The sequence below is a fragment of the Lepus europaeus genome, chromosome 3, assembly GCF_033115175.1.
Source record: "Lepus europaeus isolate LE1 chromosome 3, mLepTim1.pri, whole genome shotgun sequence".
Lineage (NCBI taxonomy): Eukaryota > Metazoa > Chordata > Mammalia > Lagomorpha > Leporidae > Lepus > Lepus europaeus.
In genome coordinates, this window is record NC_084829.1 from 31,606,046 (window position 1) to 31,631,809 (window position 25,764).

General features: G+C 53.4%; 1 protein-coding gene and 1 pseudogene across 2 annotated transcripts in view; one reads left to right on the forward strand and one right to left on the reverse strand.

The window, feature by feature from the left end:
• LOC133755761 (RLA class I histocompatibility antigen, alpha chain 11/11-like) overlaps positions 1 to 25,764 on the forward strand; it is a 160,587-nt gene that overhangs the window by 108,648 nt on the left and 26,175 nt on the right. The window lies entirely within an intron of this gene.
• LOC133755765 (RLA class I histocompatibility antigen, alpha chain 11/11-like) lies at positions 4,227 to 7,594 on the reverse strand (annotated as a pseudogene).

The following is a 25,764-nucleotide window of genomic DNA, read 5'->3' on the forward strand; positions in this document are numbered from 1 at the left end:
CCGGGGGGGGGGGGGATGGGAGGGGCAGAGGCGTAGAGAGGATGGGGAATTTTCTACCCTGAGATCGGGGCCGGCGGTCCCCGCAGAGGCAGCAGCTGGCCCGGTGTCCCTGCAGCACAGTTGGCTCCTGTGGAGAGCCGGGCAGTCTCAGTGGGGCGTCTCCCATGGAGGGCGCAGCACCTCTGGGGCAGAGGGGGGCCTCCTGTGACTGGGCCTTGGCCAGGTGGTGAGCATGGACGTCAGGCACTAACTTCTCAGTCTTCTTGCTTTAAATGACGGTGTCCTTCACAAGTTACGATGTCCTGTGGACGGTCCTCCTAGGGTTTCCCCCGACCCCAGAGTTGGAAAGCTGATGAAATGGATCAGGAATCACTGTCTGGTGGCAGTGTCCCCTGTGGGAGGGGTGGCCTTTGCGTGACACCATAGGGTGCAGAAGGTAGGCGGCTGCAGGAACCGTATCAGGCCGTGGCCTTCAGAACCCCCTACTCCCCACGGGGAGGAAGCCCCCAGAGGGCTGTGGCCTGGGCGAGATCCGCAAGGATGGGGCAGGAAGGTGGGGGAGCCTCGGGCAGGCAGCAGCCCTTGGGTGCAGCTGTGTTTCAGGGGCAGGTGGACCAGGCAGAGCAAGGAGGACCCAGGGCAGCCTGGGAGCCCGGGCAGGTGCAGAGGGCGGCGGCCCAACCTCCTGGGCGTGGGCTGCTCCAGGGCAGGGCACTGCCAGCTCTGCTGCTCTGGGCCTGCGGTGCCCCTGACCTCCTTGGGGGCTTTGCAGTGGGGAGCTGCTGACTCAGGGCTGGGCAGGGCAGGTGCGGGCGCCTGGGGACTCAGGAGGAGGAGGGGCGTGTGTGCCCCCTGCCTGGCCTAGAGGACAGGAGGGAGGCTGTGTGGGGATGGGGTGGGAGGAGAGGGCTGGGTTTCCATGCTCCCATCTTGTCCTGTTCCCCGCGGCCATCCTAGTCCCTTGCCTGTGTGTGGTGACAGCGGGGCAGGTGGCCGTGTGGACGGAGCTGCAGGAGAGGAGCCAGGGCTGAGAAAAGGCGTGAGCGTGAGCAGATGTGGGCATCGTCTTCCTTCCAACAAGGGCCAGAGCTGAGTTCTGAGAGGCTGAGGAGGGAGAAGTCCTGAGCGAATAAGAAGCCACCCCTGAAATTTTTTCTGGTTTCTCACCCCCTGCATAGCTGGAGAGACTTCGTGTCTTGGATGACCAGCAGGGGGCGCCAAGAGACCACAATGGCAGCCCAGGTTCAGGCTCAGGTACGTGTCAATCCTGGGTCCCTTGGTTCCACTGAGGGAGAGTGGAGTCCCTAGGGAAGACCTGGGCCCCTCCTGCCCTGGACCCAGCAACACTGTCCTTCTGGTCACTTCAGATTCCTTGCCTCCTAAATGGGGGTGGGGGTGTAATTAGACTGGTGTCCTAGTGCAGCTGGTAAAGTTGCTGTAAAGCCGGCACCTGTGAGCCAGCCCGGGTTCCAGGCCTGGCAGCTTCACTTCCGTTCAGCTCTCTGCTAACGGCCTGGGAGAGCAGTGGAAGATGAGCCAAGTGTGGGCCCCTGCACCACGTGGGGGACCTGGAAGAAGCTCTTGACTCCTGCTTCTGTCTCACCCAGCAGAGATAGTGATGACCATCTGTGGGTGAAGCAGGGATGGAAGATCTCTCTCTTGGGTTCTCCTCTTTCTCTGTAACTCTGATTTCAAATAAATAAATAAATCTTAAAAAACAAACAGCAGCCCAGCTTGATGCCGTTGCGGTGCACTGGGTTAACCTGCCTCCTGCATGCTGCATCCCATAACAAACAAAATAGAAAACAAGCTACGTTTTCCCTATGTCTGTGTGGGTGAAAAGAAGTCCCACATGTGAGTGTTGGAGCTGTGCCAGGCTGGTCCTTCTTGTCCGTGTTGTTTTCCTGTTTCTTTGTTGTGTGTAGCACACTGCATGGTGTGGGATCATCTCACTGCAGGTGCACCGTGTCTGCAGGTGGCCTTGTGGCTGCTGCTGGGAGCCTGCTCCTGGCTCCTGGGCCCTGAGATCCTTGACGTCCATCACACTCTGTGCACCCCCTCCACTCTATCACTCGTGTAAATTCTGTAGTGTAGACCTTTCTGTGGTTTTTAAATGTTTGTGTTTGGTCTGTGTCTGACTAACGATGGGAGCACTGAGGGGTGCAGCATGATGTCAGGGCAGAGGAGGGCTCTGTCTCCATGCTGTACCCAAGATGAGCAAATCTCCTCCTGCCCAGTGTCTAGAGCCACAGGGTCCTAGCAGAATAGAAGGGGCCAGCACTGATGCTGGGCGCCTGGGCCGTGGTTCTGGGCTGAGGCTGTGGGGAGCCCTAGGGAGGAGCCCTCGTGGAGGACAGTGCTGGGTAAGCTGCAGGGGACAGGGACAAGGCTTTGGGATCCAGAAGATGAAGAGCAGGGCTCAGTGCACTCTGGGTGAGGGGGGCCTGGGGGGATGGGGCTGAGTCAGTGAAGGGTAAAGGAACCCGGGGCACAGGGGGAGCAGCACCGGCACCTGACGCGGTAGGTTCAGACCGAGTGGGCAGGGAGGGGCGACACCCCCACCCGAGTCTCAGTCCCCCCTGACTCCTGGCCTGGCTGCACTTCCATGACAGGACGGGGCCGCCTCAGCACCACCCAGGTCAGCAGGGGTGGCAGAGAGCACCAGGACTCACCTGCCCAATGGACTGAGCTGGGATGGGCGCTCTGCCTGCAGCAGGAGGGGGTTGGGGCCTGCCTGGATGAGGAGAGGGTGAGGGACCCTCGCGGGGTCTCCCTGGGTCCCGGGTGCACAGGAAGGGAGGGGGCAGAGCGTTTATGCAGGCACCGAGCAGAGATGCATTTGCTGGTGTGTCCTGTGCCGTGGGGTTCAGGGCTGCTGTGGTTCGTACGTGTGTGCAGGCGTGGTGTGTGCGAACTGTGCACACGTGTGATGAGGCCTCCAACCCACCTGTGCTCCTCAGCTGTCATCAGACACAAACCCTCACATTCTTGGAATTGTTGTTGTTATTTTAATCAAACTTACCAGTGCCTGTAAATGAAAGAATGATTTATTTTTCAAGATGACACATGAGGGGCCAGCATTGTGGCACAGTGGGTAAAGCCCATACCTGCAACACCGTCATCCCATAGGGGTGCTGGCTGGTGCCCCAATTGCTCCACTTCTGATCCAGCTCCCTGGTCATGCGTTTGGGAAGCAGCAGGACATGGTCAAGTGTTTGAGCCCCTGCATGCACCTGGGAGACCTGGAAGAAGCTTTTGTTTCCTGGCTTCATCCTGGTGCGTCCCTGGCTGGATGCTCTGACCACCTAGGAAGTGAACCACAGATGGAAGCCTTCTCTCTCTCGCTCTCACTCTCGCTCTTGTTCTCTCTCATGTCTCCCTCTGTCTGTAACTCTGACTTCCAAATAATAAAATAAAAGATTTCTCATGGCAAGCTGTATCTTTGTCTCTTCTCAGTTTCTGCCTTCCCAGATCAACTGCTTCCCACACGTTAGCTGACTTTGTACCCCGGCTCCCACGTCTGCGATGCAGTGCGGCATCAGTGCTCCCTGAGTGCTCCTTTGCAGCTGCTGTGTTGGTTTTGTTCGCAGCGTGAGGCCCACTCAGCCTCCAACCTCCCGTCCTGCCCTGCGCTATTCTCTTCCTGCCCCTCTATGCTCTGCTCTAAGAAACTCCAGCCTTCGGTCGCGCTGACTGTGAGCGGGTTGACTCTGCAGCCTCAGGGGCGCTCTCAGGCCAGCTCTGGACTCACAGGCGAGGCTGGGGATCTGTTGGAACAGACGCTCTAGTTAGTCCAGGCTCAGGAGCCCTCAGAATGTGAAAGGGGAGGGAAAGTGCATGTGGTCAGGTCACAGTGTCCACCTCTGTCGTGGGTTCCTGGTGGGGGAGGGGCTGTCCTAGCATCTGTACTGCTGTGACAGGCGCTGCAGGAACAGGAATTTCTTGGCTCCCAGTTCTGGGGCCGGGAGGCACTGGCAGGTTGGGGACTCTGACTCCCAGAAGGCACCTGGGATGCTGCATCCTCTGGGGAGAGCAATGCTTGGTCCTCACGTGCAGATGGAAGGGGGAGAGAGGAAAAACCTCCCCAGCCTCAACCCCTCATAAGGGTCCTAATCCCACCAGGAGGACTCCACCCTCGTAATTCAAATACCTCTTAGTAGTTGCTTCATATAAAAATTTGTTTTTCTCTTAAATTAATAACTTTAATTTCTTATTTGATAGGCAGATTCACACAGTGAGAAAGAGAGACAGAGGTAGAGGAATGGAGAGCGATCTTGTGTTTGCTGACTCACTCCCCAGATGCAATACCCAGGGCTGGGCCAGGCCAAAGCCAAGAGCCCAAACCTCAATCGGGGTCTCCTATGTGGTGGCCCAGTACTTGGCCCATTCTCCATGCCTCTAAGGGTGCGCACCAGCGGGAGGTGGACTGGGTGCCAAGCAGCCGGCACCCTCACAGGCACTGCACCTGGGGGTTCAGGAGTAACCAGTGTGACAGCCGCTGCCAACAGCTGCCCTGCCTTTATTCTGACTGACACACAGCGGCCTGAGATGGCGCTGGACAGGGCGAGCCAGGCTCCTGCTCCTCACCTTGTGCTTGCAGCCCACACGCTCAGACAACTCTGCAGGAAGGGAAGTCAGGCTCTGAGGACAAAGACGGGGCCTGCACAACTCTGCATCCCTCAGTCCCACACAGGCAACTTCTCACGCTGTAAAAAAATCCAGATAAAAAGTTCAGAAGAGCAGTGTACAGGGGGACATGAGCAGCCACCACCACCATGGCCCATTCGAGGAATCCCCAGACCCACGGTGTCCCCTCTGCCCCACCCCCTCCCAAGCAGGCCTCCAGGTCTCACCTTTCATGACATGTGAGAATCATCAGAACCCTGGTCCCTGTGGCCACCTGGGGTGAACAAATCAGGGCTGGGTGAGGCTCACAGGGGACGTGGCTGAGGGAGGGACATGCGGTGGGTGGGTAGCGTCTCCATGGGCTTCTCACTGTGGCAAGGGTCACGGTGACCCTTCCCTCCACACACCCCAGGACTTACCTGCAGCCAGAGCGTATCTCCCTCCTTTCCTATCTGTGAGAAGAAAACACCTTGTGAGAGGCCAGGGAGGAGGCAGGGCCTGAGCACCCACCTAGAGGAAGCCCAGAGCACTGGCTCATCCTACAGAAGCTTCCAGAACTGTGGCTGTGGGACAGGAGACCCCGCCCCTGGGGCCCTGTCCTCAGCTGGGGCTGCCCCCTGCTCTGTGGCTGCTGGCACTCAGCTCCCATCACCAGCACCAGCCCAGGAAATATTCGTCCTGATCTTCCCTTGTGCTTTACAGAGAGCCCGCATTAGCACACAGGGCCTGGCCTGGGTGTGCAGATGGGTGTGGACTGCACAACCAGTAACAGGGCGGGTGCACTTCTCCCTGGGGCTGGAGACTCAGACCCCACCCTCCCCTCCCCTACCTGAGCTGGGCTTCCTCCTCCTCACAACAGTGACCACAGCTCCCAGGATCAGAAGAACTCCAAGAACTCCAGCAACAATTCCCACTGTGAGCACGGTGGGCTGAGCAGGAGGCTCTGAGAAGGGAAGGGGAGGTGAGGGGCTCTGACCCCAGGGCTCAGCCTTGACCCTGCTGAAGGCCCCAGCAGGGCTCTGCCCTCCCCACAGAGGCCCCGCCCCTCCTGCCCTCCTCACCCCATCTCAGGGTGAGGGGCTTGGGCAGCCCCTTGTGCTGCACACGGCACGTGTATCTCTGCTCCTCCCCAGAAGGCACCACCACAGCTGCCCACTTCTGGAAGCTTCCGTCGCCCCCAGGCCTGGTCTCCACGAGCTCCGTGTCCTGGGTCTGGTCCTCCCCATCCCGCTGCCAGGTCAGGGAGATCTCTGCGAGGTAGAAGCCCAGGGCCCAGCACCTCAGGGTGGCCTCCCGGTCAGAGGCGGGGTGGTGGGTCACGTGGGCTTTGGGCGGGTCTGAGGGAAAGATTTGGAAAGTTCAGGCACTTTGTGAGCTTCATGGGACACAGCAGCGGCACTCAGGGGACCATCCTGAGAATGGAGAGGGCGACAGAGGTGGGGGAGGGATGCAGAACCCAGACCCTGCCTGCACACAGGCATCGGGATGACTGATTCTTTGGAAAGTTCTAGAATCAGGTGAGACAGCCCAGGGTAGGAGTGTGCAGGAGCTTTCTGAGGGGAGGAAAGGGATTTCAGCCTTGACCTGAGAGGAGGCAGAGACTTGGAACACCTGGGGTCAAACCTCCCCACGCAGCAGCCTGAGGCCAAGAACAGGCCTGGGAGAGGTCCCCTGATCACAGAACCTTGGGGGAGGCCAGGGCACCACTGAGGGGACTTCTGGAATGTTCTGTCCCTCCTCCCTCAGACAGCCCGGGTCCCTCTACTGCCCTGAGAGAAGGGAGGGCCCCAAATCAAGGAGGACGCTTCTGCCCCCCTAAGGTGAGAAGAGGCAGATTCGGGGCTGGGTCTCATTTCCTGCCCTCCTCCCCAGCCCTGCCCCAGGGGAGATCAGCGAGCGCGGCCCCTCCCAGCCCCACGCACCTGTGCGCTGCAGAGTCTCCTTTCCCGTCTCCAGGTATCTGTGCAGCCACTCCACACACCTGCCCTCTAGGTAGGCCCTGCGGATCTCAGCCAGACCGGCTGCCTCCCACTTGCGTTGGATGATCAGCGCCGCCGTGTCCGCCGCGGTCCGGAGCGCAGGTTCAGAGCGACATAGTCTGCGCTGTCGTAGGCGTAGCGATGGTACTCGCGGAGCAGGCACCGTCTGGCCCTGAACTCTAAGCCAGACATCCTCTGGATGGTGTGAGACCCTGGCCCCGCACCGCGGTCAGCCCTGGCCACGGAGCTCCGCCCCCGCCCTGACCCACCCGCGGGGATTTCTTCCCAATCCGAAAAGGAAACTCGGGCCGAGGCGCCTGGGCACCACGCGGGGAGGGGTCGCGAGCTGCGATCGGGCCCGGGTCACTCACCGGCCGCGCTCTGGTTGTAGTAGCCGCGCAGGGTGTTCAGGCCCACGCGGTAGGTCTTTGCGTTTTTCTTGGAGATCTGAGTCTCCCAGTCCCAGTACCCTGGCCCAGCTGCCGCATCCACAGCGCCCGTGGCTCCATCCCTCGGCTCTCAGCGTCGCTGTGGAAGCGCACGAACTGCGTGTCGTCCACGTAGCCCACGGTCATGAAGCGCGGCTCCCCCAGGTGGGTCCGGGACACCTCGGTGTGGAGATATCTCAGGGAGTGCGAGCCTGCGGGCAAGAGCGGCTGAGACCCGGCCCATAACTCTCCTGGGACAGGACATCCAGGTCTAACATGGGTGTGACCAGGTGGGCAGGAAGGGGAGAGGGGTTGGTGAGTCGGAAAAGGGACGGCGGGGAGGGACAGCTGCAGTCTGGCTCTGCCGAGGTGGGGACGTCTGGGACTGGGGCGGAGGAGACGCGGCTCCCTTGAAGTCCTGCGTTCGCGCTGCGCGGTCCCTTCGCTCCTGCCCCACAGACGCCATCTCTCTCCAACCCTGCACTCACCCGCATGGGTCTCAGTTACGGCCAGGGCCTGGGCAAGCAGCAGCAGGTGGGTCCCGGGCTCCAGAGACCCCATCTTCCAGGTCCCTGAACCGAGATTTTAGAACTGAGGTCCGGAGGCACTGATTGGCTCCTCAGGAAACCGGACGGCCAATGGGAATGAGGCCTGGGCCCCGCATCACAAGTGTCCAGGCAGAAGAACCCCACTCAGATTGTGAAAAGGGAATTAAAACTCTAGGACACGGGGACTCCCCGCCGCTGGGCTTCCCCGCCCAGACTCCGCCCTCCCACCGAGACCGTGAGCGCCACGCCGCCGGGACCTGGACTCTGCCCCGACCGCTGCCCTCTGGAGCTGCGCTGCGTGACGTCGGCTCCCCGAGGCCAGGCAGCTGCTGTCTAAGGAAACCCAGAGAGCCCCAGGCCGGCCCAGCCCCTCCCTTCCCTTCCCGGATCCCTGTCCCTGAGCTGTGCCTGCCCTTACCTGTCCCCTGACTCTTCTAGAGGAAAACTCACCTCCAGGGACCTTGGTGGGGGGGAGTGAGGGGCCTGGGGAGGGCGGGAGGAGCGGCAGTGGTGTGGTCCTCACCCGGGGGAGGGGGCCGCTGTGTGTGAGAGCCCCAGAGAGAGGTCCGCGCTGAGCCGGGTCCTGTGGGTTATCAGCCACAGTCTGCAGCACGCACTTCCCCACCTGAGTGATCAGGACCCCGGTCTGTGACAGAGCACACCGTGGCCCCACCACACCTAAAAGTGTCCAACAGTGACGCCCCCAGAGCCCCAGGTCTGCTTTCCCAGATAACCTGGCTGTGCCCTGGTGACAGTCACCTCCCCCCTAGACCTGAGCCTCTGTGGGAGTGCGGCACAGCTCAGATCCGGGTCCCTCCCCATCCACCAGATGTGGTCCAGGACCCCAGGGATGCCTGACCCTGGGCAGTCCTGAGCCCCGCCCTGCACGCTCCTGTGATGAAGTTTAGCTGATAAATCAAGAACAGGAAGAGGTTTACCACAGCACTGATAGCGTGGAGCTGTTCCCACCAGGAGCTGTGAGAAGTCCCATGTGACTGTGGTCTCTGAGAGGGTCTTGGGTGCTATGTCCCCTCATCTGTGACAGTGTGAGGTGCCTGGTGCCTGTGTGATGCCATGGAGGGAGGTGGGTGACAGATGCTCTGATGCAGTGCTAGGCTGTCAGGTAAGGGAGCTGACACAGACCTGGGACACCTCCAGAGGCATGTGACCCGCGAGAGGCCTGCTGAGTGACTAATGGGGTGTAGGGGATGCAGTGGGGATGGGCTGGACCCAGGCATGATTGACACCCCAGGTGGGAGGGACCAGTCAGGAGATTCCATCACTCCCTCTGAAGGACCCAGGAGCAGGGGTGAGGAGGTCAGGTCAGTCTCTGCCTAGGACGTCCCATTCCACAGCAGAGGGTGGGGTCTGAGTCTGGCTACTCTGCTGTGACCCAGCTTCCTGCTCATGCAGCCTGGGAGGCAGCAGTGATGGCTCAGGTACTGGGCCCTCCCAGCCCCATGGGAGACCCAGAGGGAGCTCCAGGTTCCTGGCTCCAGTCTGGCCCAGCCTGGCTTTGTAGGTCTCTGGGGAGTGAACCTGAGGACAGAAGATCTCTGTCCATCTCCCTGTCACTCTGCCTTTAAGGAATAAGTATGTTAATAAATAAAAGGGCATGTCCCACGTTGTAGCACAGTGGTTATGGCCCTGGCCTGAAGCGCCAGTATCCCATATAGGCGCCAGTTCTAGTCCCGGCTGCACTTCTTCCACTCCAGCTCTCTTCTGTGGCCTGGGAAAGCAGTAGAGGATGGCCCAAGTCTTTGGGCCCCTGCACCCTTGTGGGAGACCCAGAGGAGGCTCCTGGCTCCTGGCACCGGATTGGCGCAGCTCCAGCTAGTGCGGCCATCTGGGGGAGTGAACCAGCGGATGGAAGACCTCTCTCTCTGTCTCTACCTCTCTCTGTAGCTCTGTCCTCAAATAAATAAAATAAATCTTTTAAAAAAATAAATGGGCATACAATGTAATACTTATGAATTGTTTGTTTCTGGAATTCTCCATTTAATGTTTTCAAAACGAGATGAAGTGAAATAGTAGACAAAGAAAGTGCAGTTTAAATCATGTGGGAGGGGGATGATACACAGAGAACCTTTGAGGCACAGTCAGTGGTTCAACTAGAAGCTTCTACACATGTCACCACCTCGAGGTTGCCACTGTTTAATGCCGACAGTAAGTTCTTCACCAGTGCTCATGCATTACCTGTTACTTATTGTATTTGTTTACGAGAGAGAGAAAGAGAGAGAGAGAGAGAGAGAGAGAGAGAGAGAGATCTCCCACGCACAGGTTCACTCCCAGCATGCCTGAACAGCCCAGGCTGGTTCAGATGGAAGTCAGGAGCCCAGAACTTAATCCAAGTCCCCCATGTGGGCGGCACAGACCCAAGCACTTGAGCAACCACCCCTGCCCCCCAGGTGCTCCTCAGCAGGGACTGGGACTGGGAGTGGCGCCTGCACTCAACCTCAAGGTCTCAGGCATCACATGCAACAGCTTCACTGCCGCCCCAGTGCCCACTCCTCTGTATTGTATTAAATGTTATTTATGAGACAGAGAGAGACAGAGAGAGAGAGAGAGAGAGAGAGAGACTCTCATCTGGTTGGGCTGAAGAGGAGCAGACGAAATCCAGCCCAGGACTGCAGTGAGGGGCAGGAGCCCAGTCCCTTGAGCCTGTGTCACTGCTCCCAGGGTCTGCGTGGGCAGGAGGCTGGAGTCAGGAGCAGCAGCCACTCAGCCCGGGCATCTGCTGTGGGGTGCGGGCGTCTCTGCTGTGAGGCTAAATGCCCACCTGCTGCCCATTTGTATGAATTGTCTGCATCCAAGCCTTGCACAGATTTATTGGGGAACTGATATTGTTATTCAACCTGATTCACTTAAGAGGCAGTTAGATTTTAGGCAGCCCCACAGAATGCATCAAATACTAAATGCTTCCAGCTGGCACTGTGGCTTGGCCAGTTAAGCTTCCGCCTGGGACACCTGCATCCCATATGGGCACTGCTCTTGTCCCAGCTGCTCCACTTCCTTTCCAACTCTCTGCTAATGCACCTGGGAAAGCAGCAGAGGGTGACCCAAGTGCTTGGGCCCCTGCACCTATGTAAGAAACTCTGAAGAAATTTGGCTCCTGGCTTTGGCCTGGCCCAGCATTGGCTGTTGCAACCATTTGGGGAGTGAACCAGCTAATGGAAGATTCTCTCTCTCTCTCTCTTTCTCTCTCTAGTACTCTTTGTAACTTTCATTTTGAAAATAAATATAACATCACTCTTAAAAAGAAACTAAAATCTAGGAATCCCTGTGATGTGTCTATTAAAGTCTATAAAGCAACTCACTTGGAGCTGAGCACACCGCTGATTCAGAATCCTGACCTCTGCCTCTTCCTCATCTCCTTCTCATCCCTTCCCCCTCACCTCCTCCTCTCCTTGCCCCCCCCCCCCCCCAGTCCCCATGTGAGCACTAGCACCGCCCTCTCCCTCACCCAGGGACCATTCTCCCAGGGCAGCAGCCCCTGGCTATTGTGAGTCAGCTGTTCACTCCTGCCTGTGAGGCACTCCCGAGGGAGCTTGTGGTGGCCAGTGAGTTCAGCCCCGACCTTGTACCCCTGGGCTGCTGAGTCCAGGCTGTTCTGGTCTTCCTGCTCACGTACCTGGGAAAGTAGTGGAAGGTGGCCCAAGAGAAATCCACCCACTGGTTCCCCTCCCAGATGGCTGCTGTGTCCTGGCTGGAGGGAGCTGGATGACAGCAGAGCAGTCGGGGTCACACAGGAGCTCTGATAGGGACGCCTGGACGCAGGTGCAGCATAACTGGCTCCACACAGTGCCCGCGCCAGCCCTGCCTTTCAAATAAATAAATAAATAAATCGTTAAATGTCCCACTCTGATGGGTCCATCTCACTTTAAGAACCTCTAGAATGTAAAGGCCATCAGCACACAGGGGCTTAGGGCTGTTTTGGGCAAAGCTGTAACCCCAGCATCTGGAGTCACACCTGCTGACAACAGGTGCTGAACTGGGTTTTTGAAAGAGTGACACCTGATTATTTACAATGTAAATGCTTCGTGTAACAATCCTAAAAGGACAAGTCCGAAAGCCATCAGGAAGGTTTTGTTCATGCAGTGAGTGTTCACGCCAGTTTCTGAACTCTGCTGGAGAGGATGCTTAGGCTGGGGCACCTGGTGCACCCCTGAGCCTGGGTGTCACCAGCTTCCTGTCACTGCATAACAGGTCACCACACTGTGCAGCTTGGGTCAAGGCCTCTTGCCCACGCAGACCCTAGGAGCAGTGACACAGGCTCACGGGACTGGGCTCCTGCCCCTCACTGCAGTCCTGGGCTGGATTTCATCTGCTCCTCTTCAGCCCAACCAGATGAGAGTCTCTCTCTCTCTCTCATAAATAACATTTAATACAATACAGAGGAGTGGGCACTGGGGCGGCAGTGAAGCTGTTGCATGTGATGCCTTAGACCTTGAGGTTGAGTGCAGGCGCCACTCCCAGTCCCAGTCCCTGCTGAGGAGCACCTGGGGGGCAGGGGTGGTTGCTCAAGTGCTTGGGTCTGTGCCGCCCACGTGGGGGACTTGGATTAAGTTCTGGGCTCCTGACTTCCATCTGAACCAGCCTGGGCTGTTCAGGCATGCTGGGAGTGAACCAGTGCATGGGAGATCTCTCTCTCTCTCTTTTTCTCTAGGTCTGTGTGAGCCCCTTACCTGACAGCCTAGCACTGCATCAGAGCATCTGTCACCCACCTCCCTCCATGGCACCACTCAGGCACCGGGCACCTCACACTGTCACAGAGTAGGGGACACAGCACCTGAGTGTATGGAACACGGAAACACAGGGGCGTGGCCAGCAGATGCAGTGTCAGTTGCAGGATTCACTTCCTGTTCCAGTGCACAGGAGGGCCTGGAGCAATCATTTCAACACAGATAAAGGGAATTTAAGTGTGCACAAAGGATGAGGAGTCGAGGTGCTGGCTGTGCGGATCGTACACTGTGTACAGGAGCTGGAGTACGCAGAGGGCCGTGGGCAGGGGCAGCTGCGGGGAAGGCCTGTAATCAGTGCCCAGGGGGTGCAGGAGGGGCTGTGGGAGAGGGGAGGACTCACTAGTACTGTGGGAGAGGGGAGAATGGGTGAGCACACAGGCTCATAGGAGTCTATATTAGGGTGCAGGGAATGTCAGGGGGGACACCTGGGAGGAGGGGAGGATGCAGGGAGTCACAGGCAGAGGCCTTTGACCAGGACCCCTATACTGCCTCCTCAGTCCGAGCACAGAGCAGCACAGAGCTGTTTCAGGGTCTGGGAGAGTCTGTGTGGGCCCGGGGTCCCCATATCAGGTCGTGGGCAGGAGAAAGAGGGGCCCTAACCCGGGTACAGGGACCCCGGGGCTGAGCTGAAACTGGCTGCTGACTCCGGGAGAAGCCAGGGCCCTGGCCCCTGAGAACTGTCTCCAGAGTGGCCGCCAAGGTGCCTGAGCCTCAGCTCTCAGGACCCTGGAGAGCTCAGGGGAGCAACCAGAGGCCGCCTGTGGGCCTCAGGAGACTGGAAGGGCTAGGACGTCCTCAAAGGGGAGGCCGGAAGGCCAGGTGGTGCAGCAGGGAGGCCTGGGATCTGTAGACCAGAGCCCATTGGGGAAGCCTGAGGGACTGACAGTGCTACTCACGGGATTGAGTTGTGCAGTCGAAAGGCAGCCTTGGCCTCCGTCCCACACCCCTGGCTTCCTACCTGCCCCAGGACAGGGACAGGCCCAGCGCGACATCCATAGCCAGGAAACTCCCGCGGCCCCGCTCGGCCGAGGACTGCACGAGCCCCACTCACCAAGGCAGCACCCACTGGTGCAGAGTGCAGCTCTGGCCAGGACAAGCAGGATACAACGCAGCCCCAAGGCCCGCTCCCTGGAAGAGGCGGCTGCACCAGAGCCCTGGAGAAGCCCATGCGAGAACACAGGAGTCCACTGGCTCTACCTCTGCTTGTATCGGGAGACAAGGGACCCAACCATGGACAGAGAGTTCCCAGTGATAGCTCAGCCCAGGGCAGCGCAGGGCAAGGCCTCAGAACAGCAGAGGCTGCAAAGAGCCTGTGTGCGGGAGCTCCAGGACAGGGAGCCTTGCCTGGCCCCCTGCCCCGCAAGCACTCTACAGGGTGATGGCCAAACCAGGAGCCCACTGCCGCCCACGCCCCCCAAGGCCCCTTTCCTACCCAGTGCTCCCCACTTCCAGAGACTATGCGCAGCTCCCTAGGCTGTGTCCCAAAACTCCCTTTTCTGTCTGGCTAAGGCCTCGGATGCCTGCGCTCCCAGCACATGGGCGCCTCTCTCCCTCAGCTCCAGACCTGGGCTGTGTTCCTTCAGAAAGGAACAGAACTCCAGCAGCGCGGCCGCCAAAGTTACCCGGGCGGGAGTTTCCCGCCAGCGCTTCCCGCGCCACCACACGCAAGGACCAGCACAGCTCGGCATTCCTATGCCCTCCCCACCAGATGCGCGCCCGTCCCGTCCCGTGGGTTGGCCCAGAGGCTCCCACACTCAGGGGACGGAGTGGCCAGGAGACAGCAGAGAAGGGAAGGCAGACAGGGACCAGCTGAAGAGGAAGAAAAAGGGAACCGGTCCCGGGAAAGCAGGGAAGGAAGCAGCAGCAAGGGCGCCCATGGGGCGGCGGGGGCGGGGACGCAGCGCTGGGGGCTGCAGGCCCCGCCCCGCGGCCTCCCCAGGACGGAGCTCTGCCGGCCACCTCGCCCCCTTATGCCCCCACAACCCCCCGCTCTGTGGCAGGGCAGCTGCATTGGTGTTGGGAGCCACTGTGCTGGGTTCCCTGTGTAGGCCTTTGTTTAGACTAACCTTCAACTGTGTTCCTGTAAGGAGGAGTCACTAGAAAAGTCCATTTGTACAGCTCACTGATATGGTTAGTGCCTGGCCATCTGGCTTCAGTGCTCTCTTTCTTGTACCTTGATAAGCACGTCTGCTAGCTGTGAGACCTCGCTGTAACTCCCTTTCTCAAATTGATACTGATTCCTGTGAAATTATTCCTTTGAACTATGTTGTGAGATGACACCTGCTTGCCCTCGACTGTTACAATCCTTGCCTTGTATTATATAAGCTGCTTCCTTCTCCAATAAAGTGAGCCTTGATCAGACTTTTGTCTTGGCTCCATTCTCTGCGCCCTTGTCCCTCTTTTCATTCCCACTCCCTCCTTCAGGTTCTGTTCGACAGGTGCGGCTGGCCCGCATCAGGTGGCGCCCGAACAGGGACCTGAATACGAGGGACAGAAGTGAGGAACCCCGCCAGAAAGGCTGCAGCGACAACACAATAATGAGAGGAAGACGGTAAGGACCCAATACAGCTTGCCTCCGGATAGGTGTGAAAGGGGCAATTATGGGACAAGCACAAGGTAAGCAGGCCGTGATAAAGGCTAGAAAGACTCCATTACAGACGCAGGGAATAGGGTTAAAAAAGGTGAGCCATAGAACAGTTCATTAATGCTATAGGAATAGTCAGTCCTTGGTTCGCAGAAGAAGGAGTCGTGGATGAGCAACACTGGGATTTGCTCGGAAAAGATTTAAATGCGCATTTAAAGAAACAAAGCAAGCCGTGACAAAGGCTGGAAAAACTTTATTGCAGATGTAGAGAATAGGGTTAAAGAAGCAAACCCATAGAGTAATTTATCAGTGCTGTTGAAAAAATTAGTCCTTGGTTTGTTGAAGAGGGTGTTGTGGATAAGAAACACTGGAAGTAAAAAATATAGATCAGTGTACACTGGACACCCCCCACCCTGCATTTGAATATTTCATTTGAAGTGAATGTTATCTGTTATAAAGTTAATATTACTATGTGAAATGAGGAATTGTGGTGGCAAAGTGTCCGGACTACCCATTCTGTTTTTGTATTATGTGCTAACTCTACCCCTATTATTGATAGGAATGCTTGGACAGATTATGCTTGGTTTGCTTTATAAAATAATGTAAATCAAAATATGCCACAAATAGTTAAGATTACACAAACTTGCAAAAATGCAACAATTACAGATAATAAGAGGCTAATTCCCTTAGATATGTTTCAATTTATCCTTAAAACACATTGAATATTATTGTGTTTGATTGCTGGATGTATGCTTGTATGAAAAATTTGTATTGTATTCTTATGATGTGTTAATTATGTCTACCTCTCAATGCAACCCTAGAGCCAAATGTAAGGACAGATTTTTGGGATGGAGAGGCTTGTATCTAGGTTCGGCTCTGGTAGACAAGTAACTTTGCTGCCAGATGACCTTCTCCTGCTCCTTGGGAGCCTGGCCAGTTCCCGAGGAGGGGGATAAAGGAATGTTTCTAATAAACAGGTGGGCATGCTTCATGTCTCGGCTCTCTGGCCAAGATCCGGGACCGGACGCACTGCTTGCCTAAAATCTCAGCAATGAGCCACCCTTGTCCTTGGGGGCTTTAAGAGGGAGCCGGAGCAAGCCTCTGCTGCTGCTGTTTCATCCCGGGGGAACATGCAGTCAAGCTGAACGTTAAACGTGCCCGTGATGATTACTAATGATGTTTAATTCTCAGTATGGATCCTTTTCCGGTGCTGTGTGAAGATTGCCTAGTGATGACCACAGTACTGTAAATTCTACAAAACATAAGTACAATGTGAACATAAATCGATTGGCTATTGTGGCTGAGGTGTTCTGTGACAGTTCCTTTGATGAGAGATTAGCAAAATGAATTCACTTAAAAACAGGACATTCAGGACCTGCCGCTCTACATGGTATGTCATTATAAAAATAATCAAGGAGGGCTATGCCCAAGAAATGAGGCTGCTATAAATGTGGACAGCAAAAATATGTACAAAAAATTGTCCAAAAGTCAAAAATCAAAATAAGGCTCCTCCTGGGATTTTCCCCCGGTGCTATAGGGGAAGGCATTGGGCCAATGAATGTTACTCCAAAACTGATAAAGAAGGTAATTCATTAAAAAACAGAGTTCGGAAAACTGGAAGTGGGGCCAGCCTCGGGCCCTCCCTACAGGGATCAGAGGACCGTCTTGCTATAGTATCATTAAAGCAATGGAGCCGTGTTTATTGCAACATTCTATTAATCTATGCTCCTTTACCATCTTTCCTCTAAATAATTTTAGTGTGCACTACAAGGCTTGCAGCGTATATTCTTGCAGATTAAACTAAAAGTAACTAAGTCTGTGCACAGCGGACAGCTGAAAAATAATTTGCTGTCACAAATTGGAGTAGTTGGCAGGATCTGCAAGTATACAAAGCAATGCCTTTCTTTAAAAAGAAAACTGAAGTTGCATGTGTAACCTGTGATGTTCCTGGCTGGAAAGACCCTCAGTTGGCCTCTTTGGCAAAGGAATGGGCTCTCTGCTCAGGATTGAGTGAGAATTGGGATGGCAAGTTACGGAGTGCGCAGCCTCCACAAGTTATTGAGGTTTTGCAATCAATCAGTGCCAGTAGAAAAGGGGGATGAACTATAGGCTTTGGGAAGGTGAGGATGGATTTTGTTATCTGCATACTGATGCATGTGCAAACAATTTAAAGAGCAGTACAGGATAAATGTAAATTGGGAAACAGAAAATGCTGCCCTTTGGAATCAAACCGCTAGGTAGTGGTAGGAAAATTATATCAAGCCCCTGTACCGCTGCCAGGGCCAACTAAGGTTATTCAGTGTAAACAATATAGAATTCCAGGTGGACATGAGAAAATATCTAAAACAGTAAAAAATTATATTAATGCTGGAATGATGATTCCCATAATCACTAAAAGGAATAATCCAATTTGGCCTGTTAAGAAATCAGATGCTCCCGTGTGGGTGGATCAGTGGCCTTTACCGCAGGAAAAGATAAATGCTGCACAGATATTGGTGGAAGAACAATTAACAGCAGGACATATAGTTCCTTCTAATTCTCCTTGGAATAGTCCTATTTTTGTTATCAAAAAGAAATCTGGGAGATGGCGGTTGCTTCAGGACCTTAGGGCAGTTAATGCTACTATGGAAGTTATGGGGGTTTTTACAACCGGGTCTACCGTTGCCTACTGCAATTCCAAAAGACTCTTATATTGCAATAATAGATTTAAAAGATTGTTTTTATACAATACCTTTACATCCAGAAGATTGTCCCCGATTTGCTTTCAGTGTTCCATCGGTAAATTTTAAAGAGCCCATGAAAAGATATCAATGGAGAGTTCTGCCCCAAGGGATGGCTAATAGCCCTACTTTGTGCCAACAATTCGTTGATGCTGCTCTTCAAAAAATTCGCAAAAAATATAGCAATTTATATATTATACAATATATGAATGATATTTTAATAACTGGACCCTAGAAATTTTTGGTGGTGCAATGTCTAATGGTAATAAAAGAGCAGTTATCTGGTTTTGGTCTTATCATAGTCCCTGAGAAAATGCAACTTCAATATCCTTATCAATATCTAGGCTTCCAATTATACCCACGAAAAATAGTTCCACAGAAAGTCACTTTGCGATTGGATTCTTTACGGACTTTAAATGATTTTCAAAAACTTCTAGGAGATATTAATTGGCTTCGTCCTCATCTCCGCCTCACAACAGGAGACCTTAAACCTTTATTTGATATTCTAAAGGGAGATAGTTCCCCCACCTCCCAACGAGTGCTTACTCCCGCAGCACGGCTGGCTTTAGAAAAAGTACAACAAGCCTTATCTCAGAGTTTTGTTTCTTATATTGACTATCATCAGCCTTTAATTCTTATTATTTTGGTTACAGACTATTTACCCACCGCTTTGTTGTGGCAAGAGGCTCCTTTACTTTGGATATATTTACAAGCTACTCCTAAAAAGAATGTTGTACCATATTATAACGCAATAGCTGAGATTATAGCTAAAGGGAGATTAGAATGTAGAAAAATATTTGGAATAGAGCCGACATGCATATGTCAGCCATATACTAACAAACAGCTTATGTGGCTTCTGTCTTTCACCGAAGATTGGCCTCTTGCATTAGCTTCTTTTTCAGGACAAGTTCATAATAATTATCCAGCAGATAAAGTATTGCTGGACCCACAGCTGTTGTAACGCCTGCGTAGCAAACTTTTGTTGCGTCAGGGGTTTACAGCTGCAGGGACGAGGCGAGAACCCTGTGGGGTGTGGCCTCGAGCGGCTTCTGTGTAGCCCAGGGTTGTAAAGACTCTCGGCTCACACACGTAACAAGAAGTGGAAGGCCTAATTACTGCTGGTTAATAAAGCAATGTGTCTCAACATTAATAGTGATTTTGTATTTAGTAGTTATGCCACGTAGTGCGTTAGGACAAGTGCACCATGATTAGAAACAAAGGAGTCAAGTAGTGCCAATAAGCATTTCACAAAAATCAACAAAAAGCACTTTAGACTTTGGCCCACCAGTCATTAGGGCAATTTACGAGGAGGCATTAAACACTGACAAGAAACAGCACACCCTAGACAAGATAAAACAAAGGGAGCTGAGGTGTTAGCTTTAGAGAGCTGAGGTGTGATTTAGGTTCTGGGTTATCAGGTTTAAGCAGCATGGGGATGAGAAAGCTACATTCAATCTTACATAGGTGATATATGGGACTTGGGCTAACAAGCACCACCATCTGATAACTCCCCTGTCCCAGGTTCTCCTAATGAGAGGTTAACTAGTAACCTGACCTTTACCTTTTCTTAAAAGTAGGACTGCGAATCATCACCACAATGTCTCCCTATGTCCCTTGTAAAGTTAATCATGTAACCCCATTAGCCTTAACAAGTTTTTGTAATCTTGGAATTTCTTTTGTCTTCAGCAATGTAAGCTTCCCTATATAAACTCTGGTTTTCCCGCCAATAAACTGCAGGCAGACAACTGCAGCAACAGCATACTCAAAAGTGTGTGTGTCTGTCTGTCATTCCCCTCGCCGATTTCTGTTCCTCCTGTGCTTTCGCCCCTCGTTCTCCCTCGGGTCTGGTGACTCCGCGAGAGCCGGTCCGCGGCAAAGTATTGCAGTTTTTACGACAACATCCCTGTGTGTTCCCGCAAAATACCAGCTTTCAGCCTTTAGAAAAAGCTGCCTTGATATTTACCGACAGTTCCAACACTGGTCAAGCTTCTGTAATTCGTGACGGTCACCGTACAGTTACTAACACCCCTTTTTCTTCTCCACAGCTAGTGGACTTAGCTGCTGTTGCGTTTGCATTACAGTCTACCTTGAATGTAGCAGTTAACATATACACCGATAGCAAATATGTGTTCTTATCAGTACCTCAACTAGAAACTTGTTCATTTTTTCCTGAGTCCTCTGCTGCTTCTCCTTTGTTTTCTCGCATATGCACTATCATTCGACAACGTACCTGCCCTTTTTTTATAGGTCATATCCGAGCACATTCTAACCTCCCTGGGCCTTTAGTAGAAGGTAATCGTTTAGCGGATGCTGCTTTTGCGCATATATTCTATTGCGACAGCTACAAAAGATCATACTTTACATCATTTAAATGCTCATACACTGCGTTTGAAACACAAAATTACTCGAGAACAGGCTCGACAAATTGTAAAATCTTGTTCTACTTGCTCCATCCTGTTACCAGTACCTCATTATGGCATTAACCCTCGTGGTCTGTTTCCCAATCAACTGTGGCAGATGGATATCACCCATTTCCTGGAATTTGGTAAACAAAAATATATACATGTGTCTATTGATACTTGTTCTAAATTTATTTTTGCTCCCTTACATACAGGTGAAGCTACAAGACATGTTATTGCCCACTGCTTACAAGCTTTTGCTTCCCTAGGAACTCCAAAAAACAAATTAAAATGGATAATGGACCTGCTTATATTTCCGCCTCTTTTAAAACTTTTTGTGTAACTTTTTTTATATCTCATGTTACTGACATTCCTTATAATCCTCAGGGTCAAGGCACTGTTAAATGTACACATAATACTTTAAAGCAATATTTTAATAAAATAAAAAAGGGGGAGTTTGGGGTTTCTGCCTTGTAACAAATGGCTCTCACATGCTTTATTCACTTTAAATTTTTTCACATTGGATAAAGATGGTCGTTTTGCAGCTGATCAACACTGGCATCCACAAACAGCTGCGAAAAGAACAATGGTGAAATGCAGGGATCCTATCACCAATCACTCAAATGGACCTGATCCGGTACTGGTATGGGACACGGCTCCTAAGGGATGGGTATTTTTATGCAACCAATTTGCTTTGACTTCCTTAGCCCCTGATGATTTTTGCAACTGCTCATTGGGCCGTGTGGCCTCGATGCTAACATCTGTATTTCCAAAGACACGACAGCAACACTCATTACCTGAGAACTGTGATGATGATGTCATCTTAATTGGAGACCTGCCTTTACCATGGCTATATAGCTAGTGGGAGTTCCTGGATTGGCTTATGGAAATAACCATGGACTTCGAAGGCTCGCATGTTTGGTGACCAAAACCATCAATCTTACTGCTATTGCGCTATCCAATATAGCTGAAGAATTGGATTAAGTTCGTTCAGGAGTACTCTTAAACTGAGTAGCTATCGATTATTTGCTATTAAAAGATCATATAAGTTGTAAATCTGTACCAGGGGGATGTTGTTTTAACATTACTAACAATATGCCACATAGAGTCTGTCACTGATAAACTTAAAAGTAAAATGCAACATATGTTTATTACTAACCCCCTAACATTTGGAGGATTTCAATGGATTCATTGGTTATTAATGCTGGCTGGACCGCTACTGCTTTTCCTACTTTGTATGGGATGTTTTCCGTGTGTTCTGCAATTTGTGCTAACCTCGCTACAGTCTGTATGGACTGACATTCATCATTTGAAACTTTGTACCAAACCTCTTTTGTAATCAAAAATAATTGATATTTGGCTATATGTTTCATCTCTCGCCTAATGTCAGGCTAGTCCGATGGTAGTGGGTTATCAGAACTTATTAACATTAGTGTCACTAAAGTTGGTATACAACCCCCCACTGCTAAATTTGACTGGCTTTAAAAAAAATTAATCATTCTTCAACTGCCCTATCTTAATAAACAAAAAGCAACAAGTATTACAGCAAGGTATTCTAGATAATCGTGCAGCCATCGATTATCTTCTCTTATTACATCACAAAAAATGCAATCAAGTTAAAAATATGTGTTGTTTTAATCTTACTGATAACTTTCATAGTATTGCTAGTAAAATCCAAAAACTCACAGAACTTGCTTCTCATTTTACTCAAGACAAAGGGTCCGAAAGTTTATTCAATTGGTTTACATCTTGGCTGCCAAATTTCTCCTGGCTTAAAAAACTGTTTGTGGGGATTGTAATCTTCATCATAAGCCTTCTCATAAGCCTCCTTACTGCCTATCTTGTCGGCAGGTGTTTCGTGTATCTTCTAACTAGGCCTTGGAAATCCCCCAAAAGATAAGACGGTGGGTAGTCAATGACGGGTAAGATGGGTTGCCGCACATATCAACCTAAGACAGGAATTCATCGATGACGATGGATTCTCATGACGGGTAAGAATGTGCAGGTGGAACCCACGACCTAAGACAGGCACCATCGTTGGCTTCATTATAAAATAAAAACAGCACTGCTCACAAAAATGCAGCAGTATAGCACTGATGACATGTAACCTCATTTTGCTATATACAAAGAAGGGGGAGATGTTGGGAGCCACTGTGCTGGGTTCCCTGTGTAGGCCTTTGTTTAGACTAACCTTCAACTGTGTTCCTGTAAGGAGGAGTCACTAGAAAAGTCCATTTGTACAGCTCACTGATATGGTTAGCGCCTGGCCATCTGGCTTCAGTGCTCTCTTTCTTGTACCTTGATAAGCACGTCTGCTAGCTGTGAGACCTCGCTGTAACTCCCTTTCTCAAATTGATACTGATTCCTGTGAAATTATTCCTTTGAACTATGTTGTGAGATGACACCTGCTTGCCCTCGACTGTTACAATCCTTGCCTTGTATTATATAAGCTGCTTCCTTCTCCAATAAAGTGAGCCTTGATCAGACTTTTGTCTTGGCTCCATTCTCTGCGCCCTTGTCCCTCTTTTCATTCCCACTCCCTCCTTCAGGTTCTGTTCGACAGGTGCGGCTGGCCCGCATCACATTGGAGTTAAAACAAAATCTGCATCACGCACGGAACAGGCAGGAGGGAGAGCAGCACCCTTGTGACGCCCGGGGTCACAACCCCACAGCCATGGCCCAGTCACATCACATCTGTATTCTTGTCCCGCGGTCAGAGCCAGGGTCGGGTGGGGTTTGTAGCTCACGGGCTGGAAGCCACTCGAGACACGCGGGTCCCACACAGGGCACCCCGGTGCCAGCGCGGACGACGCGGCTTCCAACCCAGCTCCCCGCTAGTTGGGCATCCTGGGAGTTGGCAGGCGATGACTCAATGACCCGGTCCTTGCCACCCGCGTGGGCGACGCCATGGAGTTCCCGGCTACTACCTTTGCCCTGCCCAGCACTGGCTGTTTGGGGGGGCATTTCAGGAGTGAACCAGGAAATGGAAGACTCTCTCTCTCTCAGATAAAATGGAAAAGGAGAGCAAGCAAGAATTTACAAATATTTGTACCCATCTAGCCTTCTTATATTGTCTCTTTCAAATATCTGTTAATTCTGGTAGTAAAAATAATCAAATTTGGATTTAAGATGCGTCTGTCATTAAAATACAACAAATGACTGGGAATAATAAACTATACTACTTGTCGTTCGTTGTAAAAGTTTTCACTTATATTCTTATTTACATGAAGACCCAGGCGCACGGGTCTGCCCAGGTGCCTCGGGAGAGGTGGAGGAGGAGGCAGGGTGGGCTGGGCGGACCCGGGCAGGGACGAAGCCCTGGCGCGGGCCTGGCCGACTCAGCTGTGAACTGGGTCTGCTCAGTGTTCCCGGGGACGAGGATGCCCGCTTGTCTGTGGAGACATCGGTCCTGCAGCCAGAGAGCGGCGAGGCGATGAGTCCGGGGACTGTGCGTCCCCTCGCCAGGCGAGTGGGCCCCGCTCCCGAGGAAGAGGGTTGATGGCTTTGCCCAGGGCTCTCGCGCCTGAAAGCCAGGCCCGCCCCGGGGTTGGGGACCGCGCAGCAGGGCCGGGAGTGTGGGTGAGCGGCCACACCGCCCCTCTGCGGGCACCTGGCGGGGGAGATCGGGGCCAGGAGGAGCCGCACAGATGCTGCCGAGAAGACGGACTTGATGAGAGGTGGCTCCGTCCTGTGTCCCCCGGGAGAGTCCTCGTCTCCCTGCGGCCCCGGGACAGCCACGGGGAGCGGAGGGAAGGGCAGCCCGGCGTGGGAAACGGGACTACAGAACCCCGCGGGGCGCTGGACCCGCAGATGCAGATGCCGCTCTGGGAGCCACTGTGGTTGCTCCGGACACGGAAATGCAGCCAGGCCTGAAGGCTGCCAGTCCCGCAGCGAGCAGAAACTGCGAGAGGCCCGGCCCCCCGGGAGGCCTGGCCCAGGAGCTGTGGCGTCTCCCCCGCGGCAAAGGGGCTGTGGATTGACGGCCGGGGCCTTGGTCGCCTTCATGGGGAGGGCACGGCGCTGATCACAGGAGGAGGCAAACCCCGATGGCTTCCGAGCCAGTCAGCTAGCCGGCGTCCCACTCCGCGCCTTCCCAGGAAGTCCCAGCCTGCGCCGTCCTCACGGTCCCGCAGGACCGCGTGGGATCCGCGTGCGCACAGCCACGCGTCCCTCGGGAGCCTGACCTCTGCGTGTTGAGTGAAAGTGCTGTCCCCAGGAGCCTGCGGCTCTCACCTGGAGTCCCGCGCTCGCCCCTGGGTCCCGGAGGACCTGCACAGGGAGCTCCTGCTCAGAGCCTTCACCGCCTCTGGCCACAGAGCTGCGCCTCGGGGGGCGGGGGCGGGGTCAGCGACGCTCAGCACTGGTTTTCACCTGTTGATTAGAAACATTAAATTGGCAAGTGAGGAAATATGGGACCGGTGTTGAGGATTAGCAGGTTAAGATGCCCCTGCAATGCCTGCATCTGATATGAGAGCTGCTCTCAGTCCCAGCTGCTCCACCTGGGAGCCGGCTCCCTGCTATGCCCCTGGGAAAGCTGCCCAGATGGCCCAAGTATTGGGCCACTGCGCCCACCTGGGAGACCCGGAAGAAGCTCCTGGCTCCAGGTTCTGGATCAGCCTAGTGCTGGCCATTGCAGCCATTTGGGGAGAGAATCATCGGATGGAAGACCTACCTCTGTTTCTCTCTTCTGTAGCTCTGCTGTTCAAATAAATAAGTGAATCTTTTTAAAAAGACTTTAATTTTATTTATGTATTTGGGAGGTAGAATTACAGAGAGTGGGACGACAGAGAGAAATTTCATCCATCTACTGGTTTTTAAATGTTCCTATTTGGTCTGTGTCTGACAAGTGAATCTGGGGGGAGTGGAGGGCAGAGTGTGAGGTCAGGGCAGAGGAGGGCTCTGTCTCCACGCTGTACCCAAGAGGAGCAAACCTCCTGCCCCAGCATCTGGAGGTGCATGGTCTCAGCAGACAGAAAGGGCCGGCACTGATGCTGGGGTGCCTGGGCCGTGGTTCTGGGCTGAGGCTGTGGGAGCCCTAGGGAGGACAGGGCAGGGTGAGCTGCGGGGGACAGGGACAGGGGCAGGGCTTTGGGATACAGGTTATGAAGAGCAGGGCTCAGTGCACTCTGGGTGAGGGAGGGGCGCTGGGAGGATGGGGCTGAGTCAGTGAAGGGTTAAGGAACCCAAGACACAGGGGGAGCAGCATGGGCACCTGACGACATGGTTTCAGTTCCAGTGGGCAGGGAGGGTCAACAACCCACCCTCATCTCAGTCCCCCTGACTCCTGGTTCCTGGTGGGGGAGGGCTGTCCTAGCACATCTGGGCTGCTGTGACAGGCGCTGCAGGAACAGGAATTTCTTGGCTCCCAGTTCTGGGGCCGGGAGGTCCCATATCAAGGCACTGGCAGGTTTGGGGACTCTGATTCCCAGAAGGACCTGGAATGTTGCAACCTCTGGGGAGGAGCAATGCTTGGTCCGCACGTGCAGATGGAAGGGGGAGAAAGGAAAACCCACCCCCAGCCTTGACCCCTTATAAGGGCCCTGATCCTACTGAGAGGACTCCACACTGGTCATTCAAATACCTCTTAAAAAGCCCACTCTTAAAAATATCATTTGGATAGAATTTTTAAAAATTATTTTGTTAGAAAAGTAGAGTGACAGAGAGAGACAAAAGACAGAACAGGGTCTTCTATCACTGTTCATTTGCCCAAATAACTATAAGCTGGACTGGTGCAAACT